The following is a 23,572-nucleotide window of genomic DNA, read 5'->3' as shown; positions in this document are numbered from 1 at the left end:
AATCTAAAAAGGGAAATCAAAGAAGACACAAGGAGATGGAAAGGCCTCCCATGCTCATGGGTAGGCAGAATCAACATAGTGAAAATGGCCGTATTGCCCAAATTGTTATACAAATTAAATTCAATCCCCATCAAGATCTCAGCTACATTCTTCACTGAAATAGAGAAAGCAACCCATAAATTCATATGGAACAGCAAAAGACCTAGAATAGCAAAAGCAATTCTAGGCAAAGAAAGCAGTGCAGGAGGTATCACAATACCAGACTTCTAGCTCTATTATAGAGCCATCATAACAAAAACAGCCTGGTATTGGTATAAAAACATACCTGAAGACCAATGGAATAGAATTGAAGACCCAGAAATAAAACCGCACTCTTACAGTCAGCTGATATTCGACAAAGGAGCAAAAGAAATACAATGGAAAAAAACATAGCCTCTTCAACTACTGGTGCTGGGAAAACTGGGCAGTCATATGCAGAAAACTCAAAGTAGACCCTAATCTAGCACCATGCACCAAGATCAACTCAAAATGGATCAAGGACCTCAACATCAGACCTGAATCCTTGAAACTACTGAAGGACAGAGTAGGAAAGACGCTAGAACTTATAGGCACAGGAAGGAACTTCCTGAATAGAGTCCCAGGGGCACAACAAATAGGGGAAATACTCGACAAATGGGACTACTACAAATTAAAAAGTTTCTGCACAGCTAAGGACATAGCCACCAAAACAGAAAGACAGCCAACGATATGGGAAAGGATAGTTACCAGCACAGCAACAGACAAAGGCCTGATATCTGTCATCTACAGAGAACTCAAAAAACTAAACCCCTCCAAGCCCAATAAACCAATTAGGAAATGGGCAAAGGAGCTAAAGAGAGACTTCACAAGAGAAGATATAAAAATTGCAAAGAAACATATGAGGAAATGTTCAACATCCCTGGCAGTAAAGGAAACGCAAATAAAAACAACCCTGAGATACCACCTCACTCCAGTTAGAATGGCCTATACTCTGAACTCAGGTAACAAATGCTGGAGGGGGTGCCAGTGTAGGGCGCACCGACTAGCCCTGTCTCTATGGACCCAGAGGTGTGTGACTGTTGCACCACCTGCCTGGAGGGAGGCCCTGAAAAGCCCCGCCTGCCCCAGTCCCCGAGATCACGTGTTACTTTTTTCACCAGATCCTGGAAGAGGGATCCTGGCTAGCCCTGCCTGCCTTCCTGGTCTGGAACTGGAAAGGTGGCTCTAGCAAAGGTGGTGCAGCAAGATGGTGGCCGGTGGTACACTGGGGGCGGTCCTGCTGGTAGTGACGTAGACTTAGGCCGCCCCTTAGGGAGGTCCCATGGCCTTTTGCCCTTGGCTGACAGCTCCGACCACCAATCATGGCCCCTGGCTAGGTACGTTACACCCCTCCTCTTCCTGCCGCCATTGCCCATATTTAAGATTGGGTTCGTGCCAATAAACAGAGAGCGGTCTTGAACTTCTCCTGAGTTTTGTCTGATTGTCCAACCACTGACGAAAGGTTGGGTTGGGCTGCGTGCAGGCAACTCGCGGCTTGTTACCTCTTCTTGGTTCACCCTCGGCCTGGGTGTGCTTCCTCACCTCTCCCACTCGTCAGGAGAGCACCCGGGGTGGGGGGGGGGGTGCAGGGACCCCTGCATGCGTGGAAAGAGGAACCCTTCTCCATTGTTAGTGGGAATGCAAATTAGTACAACCACTTTGGAGAACAGTGTGGAGGTTCCTCAAAAAGCTCAACATAGACCTACCCTATGACCCAGCCATACCACTCCTAGGCATCTATCCTGAACAACAGGTCCCAAGATATCAAAAAGACATCTGCCCTTCCATGTTTATCACTGCACAATTCACAATAGCCAAAATATGGAAACAACCCAGATGCCCCTCCACAGATGAATGGATCCAAAAAATATGGTACCTATACACAATGGAATACTACATAGCGATTGGAAATGGCGAAATATTGGTATTTGCAGGGAAATGGTCAGAACTTGAACAAGTAATGTTGAGCAAGACAAGCCTAGAACACAGAAAACAAAGGGGCATGATCTCCCTGATATATGACTGTTAAGAAGGGGGGAGGGGGAGACAGTAGAGACCAGGTCTGTGAAACCAAAAACTGCTTGTCAAATGGTATTTCCCACAGGTCTGGGTCAGCGACCCTACATTATGTAACTAAAACCAAACAACTACTCAACATATAAAGGTCAAAAATAGACCTCTCAGTGGATCACAATAGCTCAAAAGCTATGTATGTATGTTCATTTAAGACAAGGATAAGTAAACTCTATTGTTGACGTTACATTTAAAGTCCTAGGTGAATTTCCTTTGGCATAGGCCACGTGGCTACTGTATATGTTTTTGGTACACTGTGTATTGTATATATGTCTACCTGACCTAGGGAAGGGAAAGAAAAACAGGGTGTAAGATATTACAAGAAATGTACACACTGCCCTATTATGTAAGTGTACCCCTTTTGTACTACACCGTGTCAAAAAATTTTTTTAATTAATAAAAAAAGACAAAATCTACCAGGAATTAAATGTAATATCTGATTACCCTACTGTACAGGGTAGAAATTAATTGTAAATTCAGCAGAAAATTTCACCTGCAACTCAGACACAGAATCATTTCTGTTTTGTTCAGTTTTCTATATCTTACATGCATGAAAACATTTAAAACCTAGAGAAATTCATTAAAAAATATACAACATTCTATTCAAAGGATATCTAACAATAAAATGATAAACTTTAAAACTTCTATGGTTGTTTCTGATAAGTCCATATAACATATTACTTGTGATAGGAATAAAACTTTCATCTTAAACTTTCCATTTTAAAAATTATAATAACAAAATTCTCACTTCAGAGAGTACTCTTGGAGTTCATTTGGGTGATAGCTACTTATTTTCAGACTATGAAAAGCTATACATCTAGAATCCATTATTCAACTCAACCATACTAGTTACCCTCACAAATTAATTTGTTATAAACTTAAGCTGGTTCTAGTCTCCTTGTAGTGTGCTATACATTTCTCATTACAACTCTCCAAATGCCATCTTAATTCTCTATTCATCAGATTTGTGTGTGAGTTTCACTGTTCAATTATCTTCAAGATTCCAGGATAGATACAATTTGAAATATGTGTTCTCTTCAACTACATACATTTACCTTTCAGTAATAAACTAATGATATTCTGTGAGTGGTTAAAACATAACTAATTAGATGAATTTGTATGAGAAGCTAATATGATTGATGTATTATACCAGGGATCCTACAGATGATATTTAGTGGAATTCTATGCTTGCAATGATGCAGTGAGATTATATCCTCAGTGTAAAGAAAAAGAAACTGAAGATCACAAGGCTTAAGTACTTGTTCTGAAATAATAATAATAAAGATGAGGTTATACATCAAAGTTATTCAATATTAGTGTTCATATTACTTCTCTGAGATCTGCAGAAAAATCCAAACAGAAAGTAACTTGGTAAGCAATAAATAAACTTGTACCCTTTCAACTGATATCAATTAAATCAATTGAAATAGCTTCAATTTCCTTAACCTTGGAACAAATAAACTATATCCCTACTAAATAAACTATACCCCTATATATTCATTACTAGTATAAAATGACATTGAATTTCCAAGTGGAGTCTAGTTGAGTTAGATCCTGAAGAATCTAACTTCCTTTACCTTCTTGTTACCTGGAATGTATAACTGATGTAGAGGCCAAAAACACACATTGGAAAAAATACAGCCACTTCAACAAATTGTGCTGGTCTATCTATATGCAGAACACTAACTCCAGCTCTCTATCTCTCACCCAGTAATCAACTCCAAATGGATCAAAGATCCTAATGAGAGACCTGAAACTTTGAAACTATCACAAGAAAACATAGAGAAAACTTGGAAGATATAGTCTAGAAACGCATCGCATTTTCAACCAGCATACTTCTGATGCAATTGTTAAATGCAAAGTGTATTTCCAATTACAGTGTTTCTAACACATTGATTGCCGACTTATTCTCAGTTTAAAGGGATCTTTCTGTTCTAATATATATTAACCAGAGAAGTCTAGAAGCATAGTACTTGAACTCTGGTCATTGTTTTACCAGGATCTTTATTTCATAATTCTCTATTATGCTAGAAAATGTTTTTATAGGTAGATATATTGGCATAGGTATAGATATAAGGATAGGTAGGCATATACATGGTGAATGGTAGGCTTATGAGTATCTACACATATATAGACAGGCATACATACAAAACCTGTAAGATAAAAAGTGATCTTAGAGTTCTCCAAAATTGTACCAATTCCTTCGGTCATCGATCATTTTTTTTAAGAGTTCTAAAAATCAAGTTAATAATTCTACTTTCATTCTGAATTTGCTGAAAAAGAAAAATCCAAATGTGAAGCAACTTTCCCAACTGACTAAATTACTTTCCAAATGAGACATAGAAGGCAGCTGAATAGTGGTCCTCATATACCTAGGAGCAACCCAACCTGAAGTTTATGATTTGTAAAAATGACTACACATGGGGCTGGGAATATGGCCTAGTGGCAAGAGTGCTTGCCTCCTACACATGAAGCTCTCTGTTTGATTCCCCAGCACCACATATATGGAAAACGGCCAGAAGGGCACTGTGGCTCAGGTGGCAGAGTGCTAGCCTTGAGAGGCCCTGAGTCCAAGGCACAGGACTGGCCAAAAAAAAAAAAATTACTACACATGCCTCAAGGGCAGGCACTCAATCAACATACCACCACCAACACCCAAACACAGGTATGCTAATAACCAAACAGTAACCAGGATGAACGTCTGAGTCTTGAGAACATCACTATGTAAAGTTAGATATAAGACAATGGCTCTCAATCTCACTGAATTTTGCAATTTAGAAACAATATTTTAAAGGACTAGCCACTGGGCTGTATGTCCAGAAATTCCTATTCAATTGCTCTGTTTCATTAACTATTATGATGATTATTTTGAAGTGATTCTAACCATACAGCTAGAACTGAGACTCACTTGCTAAATGGCTTCTAGTAATTATTAGAAGGGATGGATGATTTAGAATGATACTAAAATTATTGTTCTTCACATTATCTCAGTTTCCTTCCTCCCCTTCCCACAGAGTTGCTACTAACTAAAAGGCAGAGGAAAGATCTCCATATTGAGGACTGTTTCTGAATTAATGGCAAGCTGATATTTCCATATGTCCTAAAAACAGAGAACCGAAGAAAGGGATGTTCCTAGATTTCATAGCAGCGAATTCATGTTGGTGTGGACTGATTTGGATTAGTGGGATGGTGTGAAACTTCATACCAAGAATTGTTTGAGAACAGAGTAGAATGCAATAAATCATTTCCAAGGTTTGGTGCACAGTAAAAATGAGAGACCTTGTTAAAAAAAAGTCACTAAGGAATAAGAAATTAAGGCACCAACAGTAAAAGAAGTCAAGTCAAGCACAATATCTGTCAATGTGTGGGGCCTCATGAAACTGGATAGATCATACACCCAGAAAGTAGGGCCTGCTCTGGAATAAGAGAAAAGCCTACATTAGCACTCATGTAACATTCTCGCAAAGCCCTGAATGAAAGGAGAAAACTCAAGAACATTTGACAATCCATAGTTCTCTATGTTGTAAACTATGACAAAGATATGGAATTGGGTATTTTTAGCAATATTTTTGGCAATTTATTGACGTTAATGAAGTAAAACTCATTATTTGTGGTGTACAATTCAGCTTTTATATTAGATAGGGTTAACTCAATATTTTTTTCTTTTCCTTTTCTTTTCTTCTTTTTGCCAATCTTGGTGCTTGAACTCAGGGTCTCAGCACTGTCCTTGGCTTCGTTTTGCTTAAGGCTAGCACTCTTACCACCTGAGCCACAGCGCCACTTCCGGATTTTTCTGTGTATGTGGTGCTAAAGAATGGAACCCAGGGGTTCATGCATGCTAGGCAAGCACTCTACTACTAAGCCACATTCCCAGCCCCAACTCAAGATTTTTGTATATGCCTTTTGTCAGTTTAAGGATGTTTCCTATTACATCTAGTTCATTGAGAATTATTTTTTTTACTAACCAGAAGCGAATGTTGGATTTTTATCAAAACTTTCTTTTACTCGTTAGTCTTAGGATTTATCACATACGTTACTGTTGAGTAATATAATACACTCAAAGAAGCTAAATTAGCATGAAGCCATGTATCTCTAATTCATCTCTCTCATCTTTTATTTTGGGTGTGCATTTTATATGTTAAATCCTTAAACACATAAGTCCTTCCATTTTCTTAAGGGAATCAATCCATTTTGTAACCAAAGGGGAAAAATACTGAATCTTATGTTCAGCTTTATGTATTCTTGTTCACTTCATTTCTTTGGAAAATGGCCTATGGAATATCATTGCAACCTCATCAATAACACACTAATTACCTGGTAATTGGTTCTCTCTATTTTCTTTATATGTTTTATTGTTATTATGAAGATGATATACAGAGGGTTTACACTTACATAAGTCAGGTGAAGAGTACATTTTATTTTTGGACATTGTCACCCCTTTGTTCATTCTCTCTCAGATTTTCTCTCCCATCATCACCTCAACTTTCTTTTGAAATTTTTATTTCTCCTAACATTAGAAGACATTTTTTCCTGAGTAAAGAATTCCAGATTGGCAAGATATTTGTTGCCTATAAATGCATTGAAGGATGGAATTCTATTGTCTCCTACCTCCCGTAGTTTCTTAGTTTCAGAAACATTTACTTCAATTCTTAATGCTTCTCCATTTGTCATGTCTCATTCTTCTATGAATGCTTGCATGATTTCCCCTTCATAATGACAATACCTTCATATCTACATGTATCATATATCTGTCTAGCATTTATTCACTCTTATGAATGTATGTCTAGGGTGTGTGTGTGTGTGTGTGTGTGTGTGTGTGTGTGTGTGTGTGGTGTGGTGTGTTTCTCTCCTTGGAAAATTATTCCTCATAGTATTCTCCAACCTTCTTTTGGGATGTACATTTTGGTGTGCTTCAATTACTTTGTAAAGCTCTCAGCCATTACTTATCCCTGTGTTACTTGCTCCATTTCTTTTCCTTTTTGGATTTCAGTGGCATGTATGCTTCTTTCTTTGGCATTGTCACATGGCTCTTTCAGGCTCTGGTCTGTTTTATATTTGTCTACTCTTTCCTAAATATAGCCTTTCTCGTTGTATGTTTTGGAAATTGCTGACCTATTGTTAGCTCTAATTATTCTTTCTTTGTGTAGAATTCACTGCTGAACTATGCATACTGAGTGGGAGCGTATACCTTACACTCAACTTTACATCCTTTGCAGAAACTCAGAGTATGAATTTGTCGGGACATATGTTTGTCAGGATCAAGTAGTCAAGCTGAAATAATTTGAGGTTTTGGTCCAGTATCAGCTATGTACTTGTAAGAAGAATTAAATAGACAATAGACATATGGACAGGAGAACACCAAGCAAAGACATATAAGACACACAAGAAGACGACCAGGTGACTACAGATGCATATCCACAAGCCAAGAAAACCCAAAGATTATACTAAGCAACTGTTGTCAGTATCATGCAAGAATGTCATATGCAGACAGTGACAGAGATTGGGGTGATATGTCTACAACTCAATGACTAAAGATAATGAATCCACCAGAAGCTAGCAGACAGACTTAGAACAACTTACCCACTGAGTCTTCAAGAATGGACCAACCCTGTGGATATCTTAATTTTGGATGTCTGACTTCCAGAGAAGAGAATAAATTCCTACTTCTTTAAAACTACCCACTTCTGATACCTTGTTATGGCAGCTCTAAGAAATTAGCACACATGAAAGGCACTGTCCATCTCTCCTGCTTTGTTTTGTCGGTGTAATATTTCCTTTTGAGTCTGTCTCACAGTTTCCAACACATTGCTGAAATAATCTGTCCAGGAAAGAAATTTTGCTTTTGCCTTTTATTTTTCTTCTGACTAACCACAATTATACCAAGTTCTATTGGTTAGTTCCAGTATATGTGTCATATCTGTCTGTTCTGTTCATTGTGTTATCTCTTGGCACTGTGTTTGGTGGGTGATTGTTTTGCTTTCCCAAGTTAAGTTTTATGCCTTGTTTCGTTTTATTTTGTTTTCTTCAAAGCCACATATTTTGGGATGCACAGCAGTCAGAAGTGAACGATATCTTAGGCTTAGAAAAGAAAGACTCGTCCTTTTTCTCCTGCTGTGCCTTGAATGTGATATTTGAGTCAGACTAAGACCTTTGGGAGACTTGGGAGTTTGTTGTTACTGTGGTTCCCTTCAGAACACCGCAAGGGTCAGTTTCCCCTTCGCCACCTTGACTTTCTTTCGAGTGAGGGCTGGTTTGTCAGTCTCTGGCTTTGGTTTTCCATCGGTGGTCCTCCCACCATATTTATTTATTTATTTTTCTTAGTTATTGTCAAAGTGATGTACAGAGAGTTTACAGTTTCATACATTAGGCATTGGATACATTTCTTGTACTGTTTGTTACCTCCTCTCTCATTCCCCTGCCCTTCTCCCCTTTTCCCTCTCTCCCCATGAGTTCTTCAGTTGGTTTAGACCAAACAATTTTACAAGTATTGCTTTTGCAGTCGTTTGTCTTTTTATCCTGTGTCTCTCGAATTTGGTATTCCCTTTCATTTTCCTAGTTCTAATACCAGTATATACAGTTTCCAATGTTCTCAGATAAGATACAGTGATAGTGCGGGTACAACCACAGGAAGGAGATACAAGACGATCATCAACAATAGAAGCTATGGTTTCACATGGCATGTTGAAAGTAATTACAACAGTGATATACACAATGGAATTTTATGCCTCTATCAGAAAGAATGACATTGCCCCATTTGTAAGGAAATGGAAGGACTTGGAAAAAAATATACTAAGTGAAGTGAGCCAGATCCAAAGAAACATGGACTCTATGGTCTCCCTCATTGGGAATAATTAGCACAGGTTTAGGCAAGTCACAGCAGAGGATCACAAGAGCCCAATAGCTATGCCCTTATGAACACATAAGATGAGGCTAGGTGAAATGAACTCCATGTTATGGAAACGACTGTTATACTGTTGAAATTACTCCCACCATATTTAGTCTTCCTTTTGCACTGTGATTCAGAAAATGTTCTTGTGTTCTCCCTGAAGGATTCCACTGCACCTTGAGTCACCCACATGAACCTCATTGTCAGAGGATGCATTTCTTCCTCTTTTGAATTAGCTCAGACTTAGGCAAGAACTGTATCCCTGGGTTCCTAGGTCTCTGGCTTTCTCAATGCTTCTTGTTTCACCCTCTGTTTACTCCCAATTGATATCTCTCTGTCCCTTTCCTGACCTTCCACCAAAGGGGAGTGTGTGTGTGTGTGTGTGTGTGTGTGTGTGTGTGTGTGTGTGTTCTATGCCTAGGTCCCTATCCTCAGCTTGTTATCCTTTCTTCTACATAGCTGAAATGGACCCTCATGCCCCTCCCGCACTGGCTGGTATTGTCTTCTGGCCCCCTGATGGGGCAGCAGAGTTGGGGAGACTTACCTCAGCCCATTTACCAGTCTCCCCAGAACACTCAGTGAAGAACATGGTAAAGCACTGGCCAAAAGGTATCAACTCTTCCTGTGCGTGACAATTCATTTTCTTGTTTTGTTTTGTTTTTTCAGTCCGAGCTTGAACTCAGGGCCTGAGCACTGTCCCTGGCTTCCTTTTGCTCAAGGCTAGCACTCCACCATTTGAGCCACTTCTGGCTTTTTCTGCTTATATGGTGCTGAGGAATCGAACCCAGGGCCTTATGTGCGCTAGGCAAACACTCTACCACTAGGCCATATTCCCAGCCTCTGTGTGTAACAATTCTAAGGTCTTATCTTCTCTGGCCCACACATGGCCTCCCCCAAGGCAGAAGCCATTCCAGCTCAACTCTTGTTGCTTATGTTTGTCTCATGTAAACAAGAATGGAATCACTCACTTTTCATCTAGCACCCATCCTAACTGAGTTTGTTTTTTTTTTTTTTTTTAGGAAAGATAATTGTTCTACAACCTTACATCTCTGATACATCTAAGAAAGCTTACAACATTATTTTGCCCATAAATTGTGGCCCTTGTTGTCACCTAGGAATTATTTCTTTCCAGTTCTGCCCCAGTAGGAACCAAATCATTGCTACTATTTTACCACCCTCTTTACAACCAGGTTGGCAAGTTCTAACTTAGCCTGGGTATCATAATTTCATCCGGATACCCAGACAACTTATATCACAGATTATCCTACTAAATGGAGTCATTAGATGATATCCATGTATAGAAGCAAAAATAACCAATGAAGGGCTGGGGATATAGCCTAGTGGCAAGAGTGCCTGCCTCTGATACACGAGGCCCTAGGTTCGATTCCCCAGCACCACATATACAGAAAACGGCCAGAAGCGGCGCTGTGGCTCAAGTGGCAGAGTGCTAGCCTTGAGCGGGAAGAAGCCAGGGACAGTGCTCGGGCCCTGAGTCCAAGGCCCAGGACTGGCCAAAAAAATAAATAAATAAATAAATAACCAATGAAAAACCTCTGTCCTTGGTAAGTTTACAATTAAATTACATCAAAATAAAGACACAGTTTACCCTGAACAAGAAGTATGATTGATTATTTTCAATATAGCAGCACTACTTGTTTTGTTTTTTTTCAAATTTTTATTATCAAACTGATGTACAGAGAGGTTACAGTTTCATACGTTAGGCACTGGATACATTTCTTGTACTGTTTGTTACCTTGCCCCTCATACCACCTTCCCTCCTCCCACTTTCCCTTCTCTGCCCCCCCCCACCCCGGAGGTGTTCAGTTCACTTACACCAAACAATTTTGCAAGAATTGCTTTTGTAGTTGTTTGTCTTTTTTTACCCTGTGTCTCTCAATTTTGGTATTCCCTTTCAATTTCCTACTTCCAATACCAGTATACATGATTTCCAATATACTCAGATAAGATTGCAGAGATAGTGTAGGTACAACCACAGGAAGGTGATACAAGAACATCATCAATAATAGAAGCTACAGATATACATGGGACGTTGAAAGTAGTTACAACTGTGATATAACAATTGTCTCCATAACATGGAGTTCATTTTACTTAGCATCATCTTATGTGTTCATAAGGGTATAGCTATTGGGCCTTGTGATGCTCTGCTATGACTTGCCTAAACCTGTACTAATTATTCCCAATAAGGGAGACCATAGAGTCCATGTTTCTTTGGATCTGGCTCACTTTACTTAGTATAATTTTTCCCAAGTCCTTCCATTTCCTTACAAATGGGACAATGTCATTCTTTCTGATAGAGGCATAAAATTCCATTGTGTATATGTACCACATTTTCCTGATCCATTCGTCTACTGAGGGGCATCTGGGTTGGTTCCAGATTCTCGCTATGACAAATTGTGCTGCGATGAACATTGTTGTGATGGTGGCTTTAGTGTGTTCTTGTTTGTGGTCTTTTGGATAGATACCCAAAAGTGGGGCTGCTGGGTCATAGGGGAGTTCTATATTTAGCCTTCTGAGGAATCTCCATACTGCTTGCCAGAGTAGCTGAACCAGTTTACATTCCCACCAACAATGAAGTAGGGTTCCTTTTCGGCCACATCCCCTCCAACAATTGTTACTGTTAGTTTTCTTGATATATGACATTTTTACTGGGGTGAGATGGAATCTCAATGTTGTTTTTATTTGCATTTCTTTTATGCCCAGTGATGTAGAGCATTTTTTCATATGTCTCTTGGCCATTCTCATTTCCTCATCAGAGAAGTCTCTTTGTAAGTCTTTAGCCCACTTGATGAGAGGGCTTTTGGTTCTTTGCGGTTTTGTTTTGGAAGAAGGTAATTTTTTTAGTTCTGCATATATTTTAGAGATGAGGCCTTTGTCTGTTGAATGTCCGGTAAAGATCTTCTCCCAGTCTGTGGGCTTTCTGTTTATCTTGCAAACTATGTCCTTTGCCGTGCAGAAGCTCTGCAGTTTGATGCAGTCCCATTTGTCCAACCTTTCTTTGATTTGTAGCCCTTCTGGGTCTTTGTTAAGGAAGTTCTGTCCTGCGCCAAGGTGCCCAAGTGTTTCTCCTACTCCTTCCTTTAGTGTTTTCAGGGTGTCTGTTTTGATTTTGCGGTCTTTAATCCATTTGGAATTGATTTTGGTGCAGGGTGATATATAAGGATCTAGTTTTAGTTTGTTGCATGTGTTGAGCCAGTTTTGCCAGCACCACTTGTTAAAGAGGCTATCTTTCTTCCATACTATTGTTTTAGCTCCTTTATCAAAGATTAAGTAGGTGTAGTTCTGTGGGTTCATTTCTGGGTCTTCAATTCTGTTCCATTGGTCTTCAGGCCTGTTCCTGTGCCAATACCAAGCTGTTTTTATTACTATAGCTTTATAATACAGCTTGAAATTGGGTATTGTAATTCCTCCAGCACTGTTCTTTCTGCTTAGGAGTGTTTTTGCTATTCTAGGTCAGTATTTGTTTTATACTTAAAAAATATTCATCAAGATGAGGCTGGGAATGTGGCTTAGTGGTAGAGTGCTTGCCTAGCATGCATGAAGCCCTGGGTTCGATTCCTCAATACCACAAATACACACAGAAAAAGCCAGAAGTGGAGTTATGACTCAAGTGGTAGAGTTCTATCCTTGAGCAACAGCAGCTCAGAGACAGTGCTCAGGCCCTGAGTTCAAGCCCCAGGAGTGGCAAAAAAAAAATTCAACAAGATATTTTTACAGAAGAATATTATCATCCCCCTTTAGGGGCTAGAAACTTTCTGTACCCATATACTACTCTGAATAATGCCTAAAAACCCTTAGTAATCCCTGTTTCAATCCCATCTCTGCATTTCATCAGACTCTCTCTACCTGAAGAAAATTTTTTAAAAAAAAACCTTTAACTTTGGAAAAATGTTACAAATATTTCATGGCCAACCTCCAAGAACTATTTATTTCTCATTGACTCCCATGTCTGCTCTCCATATTTGAACTTTCCATTGCATTTTACATTATTATATTCTTATATCCAACCACCTGATACACACCTTGGTGCATCAGCTATTATCTGTCCTGTTCACCTGACCCAGCTTTCTGCCTTGACTTCTATTTCAGTCACTGGAACCAAGCTTTCCTCAACCACAAACCAGAGAGGCATTGTGAAGCCAGCCTTCTCCTTTGACACCCACGTTTAGTGAATCATATTCTTGTTTATTCCACCTCCTGAATACATATCCAATTTTCATCTGACTTTCCATCCATTCACCTGAATCTTAAGTTGGAAAACCACCACCCAAACAAATTCACTTGCTTCTGATTGCATCAACCTCAGAATTACCTTGTACGCCCTTCAGTAGTCACACCAAAAAGATGCTCTAGATCATAATCCTTTCCTACTACATATCACAGCATAAAATCCAAAACTTAACACCAAACTTCTTCACACCAATGGTTTCCTAAGTACCCCTTCACTTTTATTTCTGTTATTTTTTGCTTTGACCTTAAATTCAATTTTAAACATATTTTACACTTTCCCACCCCTGAATGTACACATGCATACACATGCACACATACACACACACACACACATCATGTGTTGATCTACAAATTTTGGCTTTTGTCACTAATAACTACAATGTGTTCCTACTTCCTCATTCTCATTGACTCTTTTTCTACTCTCAGAGATGTCATTTTTTTTCTCTTAAAACTTCTTGGGCTGGGTGCTGGTGGCTCATGCCTGTAATCCTAGCTACTCAGGAGGCTGAGATCTAAGGACTGTGGTTCAAAGCCAGCCTGGGCAAGAAAGTCTGTGAAACTTTGTTTCTTTTTGGCCAGTCCTGGAGCTTGAACTCAGGGCCTGAGCACTGTCCCTGGCTTCTTTTTGCTCAAGACTAGCACTCTGCCACTTAAGCCACAGAGGCACTTCTGGCCTTTTCTATATATGTGGTGCTGAGGAATCGAACCCAGGGCTTCATGTATACGTGGCAAGCACTCTTGCCACTAGGCCATATTCCCAGCCCCTGTGAGACTCTTATCTCCACTCAATCACCAGAAAACCAGAAGTAGCACTGTGACTCAAGTGGTAAAGCACTAACTTTGAGATGAAGAGCTCAGGAACAGTGCCCACACCCAGACTTCAAGCCCCACAACTGACAAAATAGCAACAAAAACAAGCACGCAAACAAACAAAACCTCTCACTTGGTCAGGTGGTTCTAAGTAGCTTCTCTTGATAGCATCTTGTCATGTAAGTTATTGCTTCTCTTTCCAAGTTAAATGTGTTTCTTAAGAACAAAGATTCTTCCAATTTACACTGTACAACTGCAGAAACTAATGAGGTCCCAAGAGCAAATGTTCAGCAGATTTTCAAACAAAATAGCTTCTGTAACTCTATGAACCTCACTAGGGTAGTCATGTAGCTTATCAGCCTAGTCTCTGAAATTCACAGGTTTTCTTGGGCTTCTTGTTTGCCTATGAATGCTGGAGCCTAGTAGAAGTGTCCCCTTTCTGCATCCCAGGCAAAGATCACATATCTCAAGTGTATACCAATTCCTATAAATTCTGTACTTTGTTTCTGACAGTTTTCATCACAACCTCAATTTAGAAATGTCACCCAGAGTTAGTGCACTATTGTGGGAGGTCTTTTATTTCCAGCACTCTGGTACCTTTAATCTTTGCTGAATATCAACTCATTTCATGCCTGACCCTTAACACATTCAGATCTCAGTACTTAGTTTGCTGGTGACCCCATGATTTTCTTCCCTGAACTTTGGTTCTCTGCTTCTCCTGAGTTGCAGCACAGCTGGCACTGTACCACAGCACAAAGAGCTAATCTTGGCCATAAAGCCTATTCACACAGTCTTCAGAGCCAATGTGAATAACCCAACTTTCTGTACCTGTCATCAACCAAACTTATCCTCATTTAAAATTTGTGATAAGTTGCCTATGTCTTTTCTTAACTTGCCACAGAAAACCCATAGCATTGTCAAACAAATCTCCTTGAACCATAAATTACACTTTACATTATCTGCAGAGCTCTGGCTAAGTCAGTATGGGTAGACAACTTAAAACAGTTGCTTTCACATCTGGATTTGCTCTGGGATTATGGGCAGCTTTTTTGCAATCTGCTTGCTTTCCACCTTTCCAAGTTTCAGTGGTGTAAAATTGTGGTCACTTTTACTGACTAGTTTATGTGGGTGGTAATTAGGCTTCCTGTGGAAGTAGTTTCTCTGGCTTAGAGTGTGGGTGAGGGATGAATGTGTAATATTAATTATTCTCCTGAACATTCTTAGTATAATCATGACTTTCTTAACTTTTATTAGCCAATTGCTTACAAGTTAATCAAATAACAACTTTTCAAGCTAGTTTTCTACTATGCAATCTATCTTTAAAGAGCTATTGAAAATGTATTTATTATCTAATTCTAAAGTATCTGAAAAAGTAACTTTAATATTTAATCAACAAATGAATAGACCTTTTCTTTAGTTTGGTGTAAGATTGCATTCTCCTGGATAAGGCAATCAAATGGCTGGGTAAATCATTTTCTGTTTTTGTTTTTCCTTTCTTCCACTAGATGCTTGATATTTTACCCTACTTGGAGAAAGAAATATCTAATTTAGATTATATAAGAATACATGTTCTCTAGCAGCATATGTTGGGGCTGTTCATCATTCCACATCTGCCTGCAGCATGTGTTCTCTTGGGTGATTGTGACCCAAGTTTCTCTAATTGCTATTGGTGAAACAGACTCACCAGTTGTTCTAGAAGTTGGTCTGTCCTCCAAGACTCTTCTCCAAGCCCCTGGCCTATTTACCAAACTTTTATGAGTTTATCCAAGCATTTAAAAATGTAAATATTTACTGCATGTTAAGTGAACCATATTCTGGAGGAACAAAACCATGAACAAGAAAAATGCAGCCTTTCACTGTGTAACACCTATATCTTAGCCCAGCTCAATGCTATCTGCTCTGTCAATCATAATGGAAATGCCCAGTTTCAAATACTTTATGGAGTGAATAAGTAGCAAAAGACTGTATAAGCAGGACCCACTGTTAGAACTGTTGCTTCTTCTAGATGTATTTGCCTCATTCCATGGACATGGAATCATTCAAATTCATAGCTCTCCTACTCTCATATCTAATTCTAATTAATTCTTGAATTAAATTACCTTTCACCATAGATTTTGACTAGAATATAAGATGACTCCATGTTCCTTGAACCTTCACAGCTACTAATGAACTTGTTTAGGACAGGATTACTGTAACCCAGGTCTAAACAGTCATGTAAAACAGAGAAGAATATTATGTCCAGAGGTGACAAGGCACCTCCTATTATATAAGGGCTTAATAGGGAGCAATTATCCATCCCAAGAGATTTTACCAATGTCTAGGGACATTTGAGGTATCATGGCTGGCTGTAGAGGTCTAACATGCTACTAACTGCCTAACAAATATAGATCACTCCATCCAAAGATCAACCCTAAAAGTAAGTTTACAATGAGGTCAAGAAACTCAAGGCTAAAGTCCTAGTAACCACCTATAAAGAGAATCTATAAGTCAAACTGTGCCGTATTTGTCATCTTCTCACAGGCTTATTTTACTCAGCACATGTAGCCGTGTTTCATGTGGCCAGTAACAACTGGCAAGATTTTCCTGATCTAAAATAGACTGAGACCAGCACAAAGTAGAATGGCGGTTGCCAGGGACTGGGGGGAAGGTGAAAATAGGTTTCAGTTGTGCATAAGGTTCTATAGACCAGCTATTATCACACTGTCCTATAGTAGCAATATGGTATTGCATACGCACATATATATGTATTTATATAACTTCCTATCTATACATGTATATATATATATCATCCTTTTCTATTATCTATATTATCTAACCAAATTCTTCAAATTATATATGTGAAACATGCATTAGTCTTCACAGTGTATCAATTATGCCTCAATAAATCTGATTACACTCAGGAACCTACTACTCATGAAACACCATTAATCTTTGGTCATGCTCAAACTAGATTTGTATAATTATTTTCAATAGAATTAATACAAAGTGTTTAAAGGAACAGAGAGTCAGTCGCTCTAGTTTCATACCTGAGGTCTACCCAGACTACATTAATCCACTCACATCTATGCTCATATGAAATAAAGAACCTCCAACTCTTAATAAAGGGTTTTTACAAAATCATTAAACTTCTTCATGATCTTCAAAATTTATGATACTGGTACATTTTCTGCATGTAATAATAAATAAATCATAGTACAAAATGCCTATCCAAATATGACAGAACTCCCCATAAAGTTGAAAAAAAATCCCATGCGAAACCAGGAATGTTAAGAGCATAAATATTCCCTGCAGAACTACAATACTATTTTTTTAAAGTTGAGATTGTAAAGTGGTCCAAGATTTGTGATCAATTGAGGTGTTTGTTTTAAATGTCACTTTAGTTCTTACACTGCTTAAAGATTCGGTACCCCCTGAGCAAAAATACTAACAAAATTGTGATATTTTGATAATATAATAAATAAAAATACTTCTTTTAACACTATCACTAAGACAATAACGATCATATAAATGGTTTGCTCTGTAAAATAACATATATGTATACATAATCATAAGTAATGATCTATAATTGACCTTATAACCTTGAGAGTCAGTAGACTGACTATCCAAACCCATGGAATGCTAAAAGAAAACCAAACCCAGGTAAACTGTCTAAAACCTATACCACTTTCTTCACCATCCTATCTTTAGGGAAGTCCACCTGCAGGTAAAATCTTATCTTTCACAGATCCACTGGACTTGCCTGCATTCTTCAAGTTGTTGGTGTATATACACTACACCCTTGAAAGATCTTCAGGCTAAAGGAGAATAAAAACAGAAGTCTCCTTGGGCCACAGAGCTGAATGCAACCACACCAGCTCTCCTAACCCTACTTCAACTTACGCCCACTTTCTTCAGACTGGGTGCCACCATTGTCTCAGGGACACGATGTAGATATTCACATGTAGCCAGTGACCTAGAATTGCCTTTGATCAGCAGCAAATGTGGTTTGTGGAATTGACAGAGTTTTTAATGCCAAAACAACAAATATGAGTATTTTTTTTGTAGAGTTAGACAAACACTGGGAAGGACTGCTAGTAACCACGAAGTTCATGTATTTGATCTTCAATGCTTGACGTCAAAGACAAGACTTTTAAATATCCTCATATTTGGCCTGCTCTCAGTGTAGCATGTGAGACATTTATGGATATTGCAGGTCAAAATATTACCACTTGCAACAGGAGGAGCTCACTTACAAGAAGAAAAGATGCCAATTCTCTTTTAAATCACAAACTAGTTGGTAGATCAGAGCAATACTTCTCAACACTGACACACAATAGAAATCTCTTAAGTAGCAAGGGAGAAGATGGGATGTTTTTTAAAGTGTAAGTGCCTAAGTCATCACCCACGGCCTTTTAAATGAGAATGGTTAGAGTGCTATGGGTATCCTGTTATTGTTTTAAACTTCTGGAGTCAATCATATGTCTGCAAGTGTTGAGTACCATGTCCCGAGTGAAGGTGTAAGACAGTTTTCTGTGTATGTATCCCATTTCCAATATTACCAGTAACATGGACTTTGACAAGCCACCTTCGTTATCTTCACCAATAATGTAACATAAGCAGCACACAGCACATGAAGGTTAAAGCACGGTACATCCATCATAAAATCCAAGGGATTAATCTTATTATGGTGACATTCAAACATTCTGTTCATCGTTTCTGAAGCCTAAAGGATTTTCATCCTGAAACAGGCAAATAGAGCTCTAACCCATGGGGTTACTCATGGATTTCTGTTTTTATTTCTAGCAGTTATTCATTCAGAAGTGAGCAGTCATACGATCTACTCTGCTTTCAACTGATTTGATGTCAATTTGATTGTTATTGAAGGTTCTGGTTATACCAACATGCTTTCTGTGTCAGAAGGTGGACCTTTGGGCATCCCACGCTATCCTATATACTAAGTGTTGCTGGGATCCTGAACCAGACAACCTCCCATTCACCACATGGAATCTGGAGGGGGGAATGATGGTGCTGGTTTTTCTACTACAAGAGGCCTGGCCAGTTGTGGCCAGAAGAAGGATGATAGTGTCTACTCTGATACTATCTGGGGGCCTTGAGTCCATTCTTTTCTCCATCTGGTCAAGAATTATGAGACAAGAAAAGAGGGATCAGGGGGCAAATTGACCTAAAATTAAAAGAAAGTATGTCTCCAGAGAAGTTCAAGAAAGCCTCCTGGATACTGGCAGGTTGGTATAACACCCCACCCCCCACCCCCCCCACACACACACATACCTAGGACACATGGCTGGGAGGGCTGCCTTTTGCAATATGAAATCCTATTCCCCTGCTGGCCAGTCATGGAGAAGAGGAGTACAGATTTCTCAGTGCAAGAGCGCTAAAAAGAAAATGGCTGTAAATTGTAGTCCATTGTAGCCATTGTCGGATCCCCTTTCATTATCCCTTTAGATGAGTCTCAGCTCTTCAGACATTAGGTTGGGTACTGTCTACCTCACCAAGTGGAGGGGTGTCTATCTTCTCCACAGGTCATCAGGGGCATTGCCTCCACCCCTGATGCTATTTCTGTTATCCAGAGTCTTTGGGGGAAGAGGAAGGAGCATTATCTCCACTGGGCTGCTGTCTTCCCTTCTCTTGCTATTTTCACTCTTCTGCCTCTCCTTCAACTACAAGTTTGGTTTCAATTGTTCTGTGCTTCACCCTAGGTCATAGGGGTGATCTTTACATGAGCAACAAAGGTCTCTCAGATAATGATTGGCATTCTCGTAACTGAAGTCACCTTCATTTGATTCAAAGCCTTTCTCTTAACCAAGCTATTGCTCATTGAAAGGAAAGAATGGAGGAGGGGGGGAAGGGAGGGAAAGAGGGAGGAGGAAGGAAGAGGGAGGGAAGAAAGAAAGGAAAAAAGAAGGAAGGAAACACAACCCAAAAAGAATAGAGATACTCATCAAGAGAATGTCTTGTTTTCTATGCTTACTGTTTCTTGGAGAAGCTAGCATGTATCATTATGACTCTATCCAGAAAGCAGTAATGAAGACTAGGGAAAACATCCTCCTAAAATGTATACTAATATGTAGGCTTCTAGGTTCTTTCTGTTAGAGATCATAAACCCTAGGTCTGAGTTGAGCAATATATATATATATATATATATATATATATATATATATCATATATCATATACATTTACATTCTCTGTCTCTTATATACATTATTTCCATTTCATTTTGTCAAGAAAAAAGTTTTTTACAGGAAATGTTAAGATTTGATGTTATTGATTTAAACTCCTTGTCCTAAAAGAGGATGCTTTATGCTAAAACTCTTCCAATGAAGTTTTATTCAAACACAGCCACTCTCATCACTAATCACTCCTGTGGGGCTAGGAATATGGCCTAGTGGTAAAGTGCTCGTCTCATATACATGAAGCCCTGGGTTCGATTCCTCAACACCACGTATATATATATCCGGAAAGGCGCTGTGGCTCAAGTGGCAGAGTGCTAGCCTTGAGCAAAAAGAAGCCAGGGGCAGTGCTCAGATCCGGAGTGCAAGCCCCAGGACTGGCAACAAAACAAAATCAAACAAACTAATCAAACAAACTAACAGACTCCTGTGCCTACTTTTATGACAGTGGACTTGAGGATTCGCCATAGAAGATATATGGCCAATAAGAGCAGGAATATTTCCTATCTGGCTCTTTACAAGAAAAAAAAAAGCCAATCCTTGTCCTAAAATGACTCTACAGTTAAATTTTGGCCAAAAAGATGGACTGCTGATTAATTTGGAAATATTTTTCTTTACATAACATCATTTGATTTGCCCAGCTTTTTGGACACAGTTAAGTGTACTGAAAATGTACTTTCTTCACGGAAGACATATTATTCATTATTTCTTGGAACACACCTGTCAGTCAAGTGCTCAGATCAATTGTATTACCTCTTGTTTAATGCTCTAGTGAGACATAAATCCAAAGTCAAGAGAAACAGAATTTTTTCTAACACAAGACCAAGAAAAGCATGTGTTTCTCCATCAAATCTGGAAGACACATGTGGGAAAAGCCCTAAGAAATGTTATTAATGATCTCTTTTAATTTATTCTTAAAAAGTAAAGGCAAAAGCTGGGTGCTGGTAGCTCACACCTCAAATGCTAGTTATTTAGAAGTCTGAGAGTTAAGGATTGTGATTTGAAACCAGCCTGGGTAGGAAAGTCTGTGAGATTTTCCAAAACCTTCCAAAAACCCTATCAAAAAGCCAGAAGTGGATCTGTGGCTCGAGTCGTAGAGCATCAGCCTTGAGCAAAATACAGTAAATAAATAAATATCAAAAACCAAGTCTCAGGGACAGACCCTGAGTTCAAGCCCCAGAACAGTACACATACACACACACACACACACGCATGTGCATCACACACACAGTAAAGACATAGACCTTTCTCTGTTACTATATATACATATATTTTAATCATAATTGAAAAGGAAAGCCAATTGACAATGAAGGTAATTCTTTCCAATTGCTGACTATTAGAAAAGTCAACCCACCTCTTCCTTCCAAACCCATTATTATGTAAAGGAAACGGTTGCCACATTATGTCAAACTCCTTTGGACCAGAGACAGATAAAAGGACACATCATCAACCCAGAGGAAAGAAAAGGAGACATGAGAGACTGAGGCCACTGACCAGAACAATGTAGCTTAGATGCTTCTAGAGGAGGGCAGTGGCAAAGAGGACAAAGTGTGTTGAAATGAACTCAAAGATTATAAACAAGCACCTTCTCTGATACAGGCATGCAAAAGGTAGCTAGTGCTTGTTGAATGAATGCACTTAGAAAAAAATACAGTTGAACTGAGGGTTCCAAAAAAAGAAAACCAATGCAAGGGGTTTAAAGAAGGAAAACAAAAACATTATTTTTACACATAATCATCCGGTATCATATGAATGATCTCTAAGTATTTTCCCACTAGGGAAAATAAAAGCCCAAATTCCTCACTTCAAGCTCAGTTTCCTGGAAGAGCTGAAGGCTTGACCAGGTCTAGACGACATTTTATGTGCAGACCTATGCCAGCTCCTCTGGCATAAGTGGCTGGGTTCCAGCCGCTGCTATTTGCTCTCTCCAGGTTGGCTTGATGTTCTGCAGGTTTCTCCATCTGGTTCCTCAGGAAGTATGTACTACTTGTGGGATGCTAGCGAGCTATTTTTAAGAGCTGAGCTGCATACAGGTATTTATGACTCTAGATCCGATTTGGGGAAACAAAAATATTTGCCAATGCAAGTACAGTGAACATTTTCAACAGCCAACCACATGGCCTCAGAAAGGAAATGGTCAGAATGAACAACTGGGACCAGGCTCTTTCCCTCCTCTCTGCAAAAGCCATTGTTTCCTTTTGCCAGGCTAAGGTGTCAAAGTCTGAGACAAGGTCATAGGCTGGCAGGAGTGGAATGTGTTGCATTCTTACATAGATTAGAGGAACAGTAATGGCTCTAAAACACTATTTTTCACACCAATGGAATAACAGAGATCCTAATTTTTGCCCATGCATGTTAACTAGGAACCCCCAAATATGTATTTGATTTCTCCAGATAAAAAATACAAAGAGGGCTAGGACTATAGCCTACTGGTAGAGTGCTTTCCTCATATACATGAAGCCCTGAGTTTGATTCCTCAGTACCACATATATAGAAAAAGCCAGAAGTGGCGCTGTGGCTCAAGTGGTAGAGTGCTAGCCCTGAGCAAAAAGAAGCCAGGCACAGTGCTCAGGCCCTGAGTTCAAGCCCCAGGATTGACAAAAAAAATACAAAGAATAAATAGATACAAACAAACATGCATAGGTGCATAGATTCTTGTATGCATGAATAAATGTGTGATTCTAAAGAATAATACAGTATTGGCTCACATGATTAGACATTGGCAAGTCCAGAACCTGCAAGGCAGTGTCACAATACAAATCCAAGAATGGCTTTGAGGTCTCAATTCAAATACTATTCAACAAGAGAAGTACGTGTTTCTTGGGGTACAGTAACCTGCTTAATTCAGACTTCCAGCTGATTGGATGAGTCCCAGTTCCCCCTCTCCCTAGCCATCAGTAAGGACAATCAACTTTACTCCATCAACTTAAGTATGAATTTTGTCCAAAAATGCTCTTACAGAAACACTTAGAATAACAAATATCTGGTCATCCTATGATGCAAGGAAGTTTGCCATTAAAATTAATTATCACAGGGTTAGTAGCAGTTGAAATTGATGTATCAGTTAACTATTTGGGTACCAATGGTATGCTTAGTGTTATCTAGTAGAAATGGGTCAACCTTGAGAGAAACTCTGATTTTTGCACTGTAATCAAACCATGTGTATAATACCAACCAACCCACTCATATTTTATAAGTTGGAAATAATTTATCACTTTTGCATTACCCTAGCAACACAGAACACACAGACAGAATATATAAATATCTTTGGGTTTGTTTTACATTGATTTCTTGCTTAATCTTCTATAAAACTAAGCTTGCAAAATTGTG

Source organism: Perognathus longimembris, chromosome 17, assembly GCF_023159225.1.
Source record: "Perognathus longimembris pacificus isolate PPM17 chromosome 17, ASM2315922v1, whole genome shotgun sequence".
Taxonomy (NCBI): domain Eukaryota; kingdom Metazoa; phylum Chordata; class Mammalia; order Rodentia; family Heteromyidae; genus Perognathus; species Perognathus longimembris.
This window is presented reverse-complemented; position numbering follows the sequence as displayed.